We start from the raw sequence: 10,782 nt of genomic DNA, 5'->3' as shown, positions 1-10,782 counted from the left end.
AAATATATTACAAAAATCAGATATAATTATAAGTTTTTTCATAGTATTTTATAATTTTCAACTTAAATTATAATTTTTTGAAATTTTATAAATTTAAAGTAACATAATTACTTTGAGTGCTTAATTCGTTACTATGAGAATCAAAATTCATCTTTACTATTATCAAAATTTCATTATTTTGATAAAAATACATATTAAAATTTAATCACTTTTCATTATTTTATAATTTTATGATAAAAAAATTTAAACACTTAAAAACTTAAGGAAGATGACTTGATTGAATGAGAACTAACATAAATAATGTATATAAATTTAAAACAGTAAAAGAATTGCATAAATGTAAACTGTAAAAAATAAAGTAAATGAACAAAAGAACAAATTAGATCTAAGTTCAATAAAATAAAAACAACCAAATATAAAATAATTTTAATGTAAACTAAAAATAAACATGATAAATAAAGGTGACCATGAAAGATAAAGGTAGTAATGACATATTTCATAGTTGTATTTTCATTAGCGATATATAACTATAGGTGTTATATAAGTTTATAATATTTATGTAATGTATTTTTCACTTTAAATAAAATTTTTGGGTGATTCTATTTGTAGAACTTGTTAGTAACTCTAATATCTATGAGATATTATTTTTACTTCAACGATTACAATTTACATAGCAAGGATGAAGTGTGATTAATTTATTTTAATATGTTCAATTTTTTATATTTCTTTTCTTTATATATTTTATTAATAGTTTAATTGATTACATGATTTTTTATGGAGCGAGTTTAGTTAAAAAAACAAGTTTGTTTCTGGATTATTTTTGCTTGGACGAGATCGCTTGAGTGAATTTAAATGTTCAATTTTTTTTAACTCTTTTCTATTCATAATCTAACTTTTTATTCATCTTCCTTTAAATTTTTAAAAATAACATAAAATTAGAATAAAATAAATCCATTAATCACATAACTCCAAAATATAATATTAAATTATAACTTCTGAAATTAAAATTCAAACATAACTTAATCATAATTAAAATTCATAAATATCTAATCTTTTATATAAAATTTCACTAAATAATCAAATTTATTGTCAGAATACTTTAAAAATCTTTAATTCAAATAAATTTTATGGGTTACACCTCTCTATAATTTCCTTCCTCGGTTTCCATTTGAAAAAACAATTGATTTCCTTCACTTTTCTTTCTTACAGTTTTTTGATATTTTGTTCTAATTTTCTTCCTTTGTTTTGGAAGTGCAGTGAACTTTATCCAAAAAGATGATGGGAACTGATGGAGACTGGTATCAGTGCATATGGTCCACTGCTTGAGTGTGTATGAATGACCTTCACCAAAAAAAAACAAGAAAAACGAAATAAAAAAAATTTAAGGGCTCAATTATTTGGCACTAACAAATTTGTTAATGCAAATTAGATGAGTGTTGAGAAATAAATTACTTGATATATATCTTGTTAATTCATTGCATTGAATTATTGAACCAACAAGCACACCCATCATTCCTTTTATTTCATACCTAAAAAATTCAGGCAACTCAACACATAGAACACAAAGTATTGGAAAAAAAAGGGTGCCTAACCCCTATTGCAAATTGCTATTCTCATGGGTCACTTTCATCCTAAATGCTTCTGAACCATAAATATAATAAGCCTCAACATGTTACCATACCCATTGTGTGGACATGTATCATGCAGGGAATGGGAATGGTTAGGAAGAGGGATGGAGTAATGTTAACTTTGAATGGCTCAACCAACAACTCTCAATTAATTGCTTTATCTTTTCTTCTCTCTTCAACCCATCCTTTTTTATTTTGCTTCTAAATGCTTTGTATAATATATGGACATGCATGCACTCGATTTAGTTTACTTTTAAAATTAATTATTTACTTTTAAGGAAAATGTTTAAATTCTCATATTAAATAAATATCTTATGCGTGTAAACTGTATATATCTCAAAATACATTTGTAAGATTTTATCAAAGTTTATATTTATTTTACTATATTTAGCTTTTAATATGATTAGATGGGTTGAGAATTTAATAAGGAAACTAGTGTAATTCTTAACTTATTAATTTGATTGATAAGATGGATTTAAGTTTAAAGTTTATTTTTTTCAGAAAAAAAATATAATGCATACAAAAAGTTCTATAAATGTAAGTAGATATATAAGATATTAGTTGAACAAAATTAAAAAAGAAATAAAAATATATATAATAAAAAATTTAAAAAAAATTAAAAATATTTGATAATATATATATAATAAAAAATAAAAAATATAATAATTGATTCGACTTGGACACACATCGAGTTAAGTCGTCCCAAACCTAAATCGAGTTGAGTCGATCTTGGTCGAATCTAGTTAGAGTTAGCCCAGGCTCAAGTCCAACTTGGACCCAAGTTAAGCCAAGTCGACCTAGCCTAGGTTGAGTTGAGTGGACTCATGCCCAAGTCAAGCTAAGTGGGCATGGACACAAGTCAATCTGAGTCATCCCAGACCCAGGTCAAGCTTTATCAATCTGGGTCTAGGTCGAGTTGAGTTAGCCTAAGCCTAAGTCGAGCCAAATCTACCTAGATCCAAGTTGAGTTGAGTCATCCCAAGTTACCTAGATTGAGCTAAGTCGATTAGAGGCCAAGGTTGAGATAACGCCCCCTCCTTTCACTCCACCACCACAGTCGTCGCTATCGTAGACCCATTTGATCTTTTTCTATTATCCCACCACAATCGCCGCCTTCGCAAACCCATCCCATTACACCACCACAGGCATCATCGCAAAGAAGATAAAACCCTAAACATTGGTGCCTACGTATAAATACCATGTGTCATAATTGCACAATCCACGTTTGCATACCAGTGACACTATGTGCCAAATCATCAACACTCAACGTTGTTGGTGAAAATTTAACAAAAGGGACCAAATTGCATATTTTTTTAAAAACTTTGGGACCAAATTGATTTATTTTTAAAACTATTGTAGTAAAATGAATATTGACCCTAAATGTAGGGACAAAAAGATAATTAAACATTTAAATTTTGATATGTTAAAGTCCTTAAACATTGTTTATGATGTTAATTTTAGGACATGGTATGTAATCAAGTAATGATGTTAAGGATGATATAACTATGATTTTGATAAGTCGGTAGCTTCTCACTCTATCAAAGAGTTCAAGGTAAGGATGGGCAAAATAATCCAAATTGTCAAGTACAATCCATAATTATCCAAATTCTTATTACTTTAAGTTTATTTAAATGAATTTATCTCAAATTCAAATCCATATTTTTGGATTTTAAATCCAATCCATTTAACTAGATTTTGATTGGATAAATTTTTGGATTTTAAAAATCCAAAATCAATGTAGTGTCTCGATCGTTTCAAGTTATGAAATGGTAGGTTGAGTCAGACCCAAGTAAAGTAGCAACGGGTCGGGTTTAGATCGACTCGAGTAGGCTCGGGCACAAATAAAGTTGAGTCGGTCCAAGAGAAGGTCAAGTCAATTCAGCATGTACTTAGGTCAAGTTGAGTTAACTTAGGCCTAGGTCGAGCCCAATCGACTCATACCCAAGTCAAGTTGATTCGACTTGGACACACATTGAGTTAAGTCGCGTGATTCGTGTCATATTTCAATAATATTTCATATTAAAAGACGAACACTTATAAATATTTATTGATAAAATAACTATAATTTAACCCCTAATTTATAAATTTTAACATTTTTACATATTTTGTGATTATAATATGAATAAAAACGATATATTCCTAAATTTGTGTCAATTCCAGGATAATATGGAGATGGAAGGACTAAAGGAGAATATACAAGATGAAAAGGGAAATTAGAACGCTCAAAACTCAGCCAAACTCGCCCAAGCAAGCTCACTTCAGAGGAACTCACCCAAGACTCACCCAGGCGAGTTCACTCTAGAGAAGTTGGGCTTTTTCTCGTCAAACTCGCCCAAGCACGCTATACCTCGCCTAGGCGCGAATGTCACTTAGTTCAAGCCCAACTAGGTTAAATATGAGGCATAAGGAATAACCCTAGACATCATTGTGAGAATAGAAGGAGACAGAAAATCCTATAGGAGACAGCCGTCAAGGAGGAACATCCTGGATCTTCTTTTCTTGCTTTCCATGCTTGTAATGGCGAATATGAGTGGCTAATTCTACCCTTTGGGATTGAGAGTAATATGTTCAAACTCTTAAGTATTGAGGTGATATTTAAACATAATATTTTGTTCATGATTGATGATTGGTATTGTTATTTTATTATTAACGCTTGTTTTATCATGATTTTGATCCTTAGATTTGACTGGAAGTACTTCTATGCATATGACCTAAATGATAATGCTTAACATATTTAAATGTTAGGAATAAGTTTGAAATGTAAATTACTATCAACATTTGTTTGTAACGATAATGAGTTTTTATAAATATGTGAGGAATCAATATTTATGAGACTATCTTAATAATTTTATATGCGGAATCAATATAAATGAATTTTATATAGGCATCAATATCAATCAAAGATAGAATATTATATGCCTTTTCAAAATACAAAAGAGTGAGAATGATGAATATCAATCCCAATTTTCCCAATTGAGTCAAACAACCTTTTACTTTGCTTTATTTACATTCTTACAATCTCATACACAACAAATTTCTAACAAACTTTTATATATTGTTTTCTATTTAGTGAATATTATACTTAAGAATTCAATTATTCTTTGTGGGTTTGATATCCGTCCTTAGGGACCAATTTATTACTTTTGACACAATATACTTGTCGTAAAATAGTCATCATCACCCCAGACCCAGATCGATTTGAGTCAACCTTGGTCTCGACCCGGACCAATGTCTAGTTGAGTTTAGTCAAAGGCATCCCAAGCTCAAGTCTAACATAAATCCTCATTGAGAAGAGTCAACCCAATCCCAGGTCTAGTCAAACGAGATCAGGTATGACCAATTTGAGTTGGGCCCATATATGCTTGTGACATCGAGCCTAGATCAGGTTGGGCCATGTTCAATCAAGTTAGACAAGACCTAGGTAATACCGAGTCCAGTCAGGTTAAGTGTAGGCTGAGCCAAGTCGGGTCAAATCTAATCTAGGCGGGCCATGTGGGACCAAGATGGATTGGGCTAGTCAGGTCAAATCAACTTGGGCCTATTTTTGACCAAGACATCGGGATCAGATTGGGTTGGGGCCATGTCAAGCTAAGTTGAGTTGATCCATGTTAGGTCAAGTTAAGTTGATTTAATATGGTCACACATTCAATTGAGTTGTTTTGGGCCTAGGTCAGTCAAATTCGATCGAGAATAGGTTAGGTTGGGCCAAGATCAAGCTGAGTCCAACTAGGTTTAGTTGAATAAGCCTCAAGTGGGATCTAAACAGACTAGGCCAAGCAGGCTAAGTCAAGTTGGCCTGTGTTCGACTAATACAAACATCAGATCGATAGGTCAATCGTACATCAAATTTAATCTATTTACAAAGTCAATTTAATTTAGATTTAATCCAATTTAAATTGAATTGAAAAAATTAAAATCAATTTGATCTAGTTAAAAAAAATATAAATTTTAAATTCAATCTATTTTATTGGATTTAGACTAGATTTTGAAAAATCCAATTCATGAAACTCCATAATTCAAGGAGATAACCATGTGAAATTTGTATTTTTTAATCTCATCAAAACGTCATCAACTTCTCTAAAAAAAATATGAAATTAAAAGTATAGTTTATAAAATAATTAAATGTGACCATCTTATTAAATTTCTTGATGATGTGGTAATTAAGTTATTGGATAACCAATTTTGTTCTTACATTATTAGAAAATATTGTCATTTGACGACAAACACCAAAAGTGATAACAAATAAAGTTTAATAATTGACTTTTTAAAATTTAAATTAGGGTCTAAAATTTTAAAAAAAGAGTAAAATGTAAAATAATAAACTCATGTTCTTATTAAGGATTTTTTTTTCTTAACTTCGAGTGCTTTTACACATATTATAAACCAATTATTAAAGTTAAGCAATTAGATTTGATATATGGTAAGTAGTATATTTTTATGAAACTGCCTTGGTTTGTGCTGCGTTTACTGTTAGGACAAATGTTCCTTGGGTGTTTCGTAAATACTTGTATTAATTACTGTGGAAAAATTAAGTTTAGGGTTACTCATATTTTTCATGAAGGGAATGTGTGTGCTGATAAGTTGGCTAATTTATGATTTATTCATAGAGAATACTTTCATTGGTATAATAGACTTCTATCTAGTCTGTTCTTAGAATTCTTTATTAATAGGTATAGTCTACCTATGTATCGTTTTTGTTAACATATGAGTTTTGGTCTAGTCCCCCCATATTTTTGTATTTTTTTTAATAATACTTTTTTTCATGTGATGACAAATGATTGTTGTTACAAGAGGTGTCAGCTTGACTGAGATGTTAAATAACATAATGATGCCTAACATGAAAGTTTTTCATAAAAAAAAACTTTTAAATTTTATAATAACTAACGATATTTTAGTAATTTAAAATGAGATCGAGTATGAGAAAAAAATATGAACATAGATAACCATACTTGTACCTGCATCTACTTAATATACAAATTTTCTTTCAAAATTAAAACGAGTTCAACTAACTTATAAAAATGCTTACTAATTAAGTATTAAAAATAGCTTACGAAGTCAGATATTAAATTTTAATTTAACATAATATTTGAATTTAAAATAGGTTAATTAAATATGCAAAATTTAATTAGTATTAGTTATTTTTTATATTATTCATAAATTTGATATTTTTGTTCAATATCATAAACATATCAACTGACAAATTCTTTTAGAGTTTTATACAGAAAATAAATAAACAAAATTTGAGTGTACATATTGTTAAGATATTTTGTTTTGTATGGCATACATGATAATGTTATAATATAAATTCAAATTCATATTATTTTTTTATCAATTAATTATTCAATTTATAGATGTATTTAAAAATACCAAATCTGTGGAAAATTATATTAAATTATTATTATTATAATAAAAATAATAATATTAATTTTTTGAGATAAATAATAATATTATTAATTAAAAATATTAGTTAAAAGAAACAATAACATATCGCTTATGTTTGCATTTTAAAGCTCTCTTAATTTAATCTCCAGTATTAATTCTTATAAATAATTCACTTATACATTATACACCCAAGTGCTTTATTTCACTTTAAATGGCACTCGTTATACTTACAATTTTATAATATTTTATTTACACTTTTTCTCATTTTTCCTTAGTAAGTATTGTTTATTGTAGAAGTACTTTACTAAAATTTTAAAATTTGTAGACCAATTCCATTGTAATTTCTTATAAGAAACATGTTTTTTTTTATAAACGAGTTAAACACTCTTAGTAAAGACGCTATAAGAAATTTTAAGAAATAATTTATTAAATTCATACCAAATGTATTATGTGTTAATAAAGTATGGCAAAACATAATGTATTGATTTGATGATGGTTTTGATGATGTCTACATTACATTATGTTGATGATTTATCTCTCCATTACTTATTTTTTTAGTATGACCAAAATGTAAAATATAAATTCATTTTCAAAATAATCTTGAGCTTTTTTATATTTAAAAATGATTTTATTAATCTTTCTTGACATAATAATCAATCATATTAAATTTTCATAATGATTATCTCAAGTTAGACAAAATTTGAATTTTACTCAATTTTGCAGATAATTTTATGAACAACGAATAATAGATTCTGTCAATTTTTTTTTAAATTCAACCTTTTAGAAATAAATATTAAGTTAAAATATAATTGATTAAAATTATTTTGAAGTGTTTTTAAATTAATGAATGAACAATTAATTGATCACCTTTAATAATAGTTTATTATTATATTCAATTGCTTCAAAACTTCTTTAAAAAGAAAGTTCTATTCTTATTTGAAAAATATTTTTTCATAATTTTAAAATTAAGAGAGATTTTTGTTGTGTTGTAGGAACTAATTGGAGTAAATAAGAGAAGACAAAAGGTTGTAGCAACTGATAAAACGTAATTGCACAAAATTACAAAACTGATCTTATTAATTTTTATTCCGTCAATCATATATATAATAATTACAATTACTGGAAGCTATAATCTAGCTAGGAATACTAACCATCCTGTAAATTAATGCAACGGTAAAATAGTTTAAGGGTAATAAAATCTGAATTAATAATAATAAAATCTGAATTAATAACCAACATGATTTATAAATCTTTTTAAAGAATAATTTTAGATAATTCATTTGTTTGGAAAGAGTATTGTTCAAGGTTAAAAAAAATAAGAAATGTTATGTTATAGGTTGATTTATTGTACAATCTCTCACACATAAGCTAAATCTTTTTTTGTTTTTTTCTTCTTCTTGTAACTTGAATTTGAAATCTATGTTTGGAGTGTATGGTAAGTAATTGAGTATTTTCATTATATTTAAAAATCTTTTTCAAGAAAGGGTTGTTTGTCTTGTTCTAAATCCATATTTGTTTCTTGTAATTAAATAATCATGTTTCTTGTAATTTGATAATTCAAGATTTTAATAAAAAATGTAGAGTTTTGGATCAATTGAACTAGTATAAAAGTTCTCGTGTTTTTGGTGTTAGTAAATTACTACCTTGAATTTTTCCTATTATCAATAGTTTTTAAGCAAAGTTTTCTTTAAATCTTTTTAAAGATTTTTTTCAATCCATTCAGTCCTCTTTCATTACGTTTCTAGTCATACTTTATTTTACATTAGCTATATACATGTTTTAATTAAATGAAAAACTATTCATATTTTATTATTTGTCCATAGTTACGTGGTTATATGAGTTCAATTGACAATCAATAGTCAATAAAATTACATAGCTTGAAATATGAGAACACCAAAGAGTAAAACTATTCATAAAATAGATGTCAAAATTAAGAGATTAGAAGATCAAAATTGTTCCAAAACATTATATAGGAGAAAAAAGGCAACCAAAAGTTTAGAATTACATATGTAGGAAGTATAATTACATGTTGTAACCTATTTAAATTTTATTTATTATATTTATTGAACTAATTAATTAGGCTTACATTTCATATATATTTTATTGAATTTAATTTTTTTATAAATTTGGATATTATAATTAAAAAACATTTTGATTCAAATAATTTTAAACATACTTATATTTATATTTTTAAAATAAAAAAATACAGTCCTCTTAAATTAGATATTTATAAACTCTTTTAAAATTAATTTAACCTAACTAAATCATACGAGAACATTTTGAATTACTAAAGTTGTCCTGATAACAAAAATGGATAAAATCCTACTATATATTTTTTTTAATCTACAATGAACTAATTACATTAAATAAAAATAATTAAGAAATATTTCAATTCATATACACAAAAAAATTAGATGTCTCCAAGCAGAATTCTTTACAACCCAACAAACCATATAAAAAATCTATATACATGCTACATAGTATGTTAATGAAATGATTTAAACAAAAAAATCTGACTAGAAGTCCAAAACATCAAATAATGATGTAACTAACAAAAAAGACCAAAATCACAAATTGTCTAAAATACTTAGTTTCCTTGATAATTTGCACTTGTGACAACCAAAATCTAAAAAACACTATGCTTCAATTTGCTATGTGTTCCAGATATACCACATAATTAAAGATGACTCTCATATTAACAACTTATAACTCTAAGATAGACTATTGAATTAAAAAGTTATGTTGAATATAAATTTGTTATTCAAAATCTATTAAGAGAGTATAATAATCTTAAAATATACCAGATTTATTTATCACATATTTATTATATTTATTCTTTTAAGAATATTTTTAAACACACATTATACTATCAATACAAGTAAATTAGAAGAAGATCAATTTCGTAAGATAAAGAAGGTCTTGATGTTCCCTGTTATTCTACTATTGGGCTGGGCCCTCTCTCACAAAACTGTTGGGTCCTCTCTCCTTTCGTTCTCCACGTGTATATATGTATAACTCAATGCATGCAACTTAATGCATGAAAGACGTGAAACATTACGTTAATAATAAAAGCTTTAGTTTCTCTCTCATTGTTACTGTTCATCTTCTCCTTCATTGGCTCTGTCCTTTATTACTCACTGTGGGAACGCAGAACTTCAAAATGGTATCAGAGCGGGTCTAACCCGCTCTGCTCTCCGCTGCAAACTGGTTGTCTCTTAAACTCTGCTATCTTATCTTGCTCTCTTCGTTCTTCGTTTTTTCCTTTTGCTTCTTGCTTTGTTTTTCCGACAATGGCTGCCAGTATACAAGATTCATTCAAGAATGATCTACAAAACCCCGCTAGTCCATATTATCTCCATCGTGGAGAAAACCCAGGCATGGTGCTGGTCACGCCACATCTTGATGGAACGAACTATCATTCATGGAGCAGAGCAATGAAACGTGCGTTGCTGTCGAAAAACAAATACAAATTTGTCAATGGTGAGATTCTTGAACCCTCACGTAATGATGCCAAATACGAAGCATGGGAGAGATGCAACGTTACAGTAGTTTCCTGGATTACACGAAGCCTTAGCACACAGATTGCACAAAGCACTGTGTACATTGATAATGCAAAAGATTTATGGAACGATCTTGAAGAAAGATTCTCAAAAGGGAGTCATTTTCGCATTTCTGACCTTCTACAAGAAATCAATTCTATCAAACAGGGTGAAAGAAGCATCAATGAGTACTACACTGATTCTAAAACGTTATGGGAAGAGCTGGATTCTCT

The sequence above is a fragment of the Phaseolus vulgaris genome, chromosome 8, assembly GCF_051622355.1.
Source record: "Phaseolus vulgaris cultivar YP4 chromosome 8, ASM5162235v1, whole genome shotgun sequence".
Taxonomy (NCBI): domain Eukaryota; kingdom Viridiplantae; phylum Streptophyta; class Magnoliopsida; order Fabales; family Fabaceae; genus Phaseolus; species Phaseolus vulgaris.
This window is presented reverse-complemented; position numbering follows the sequence as displayed.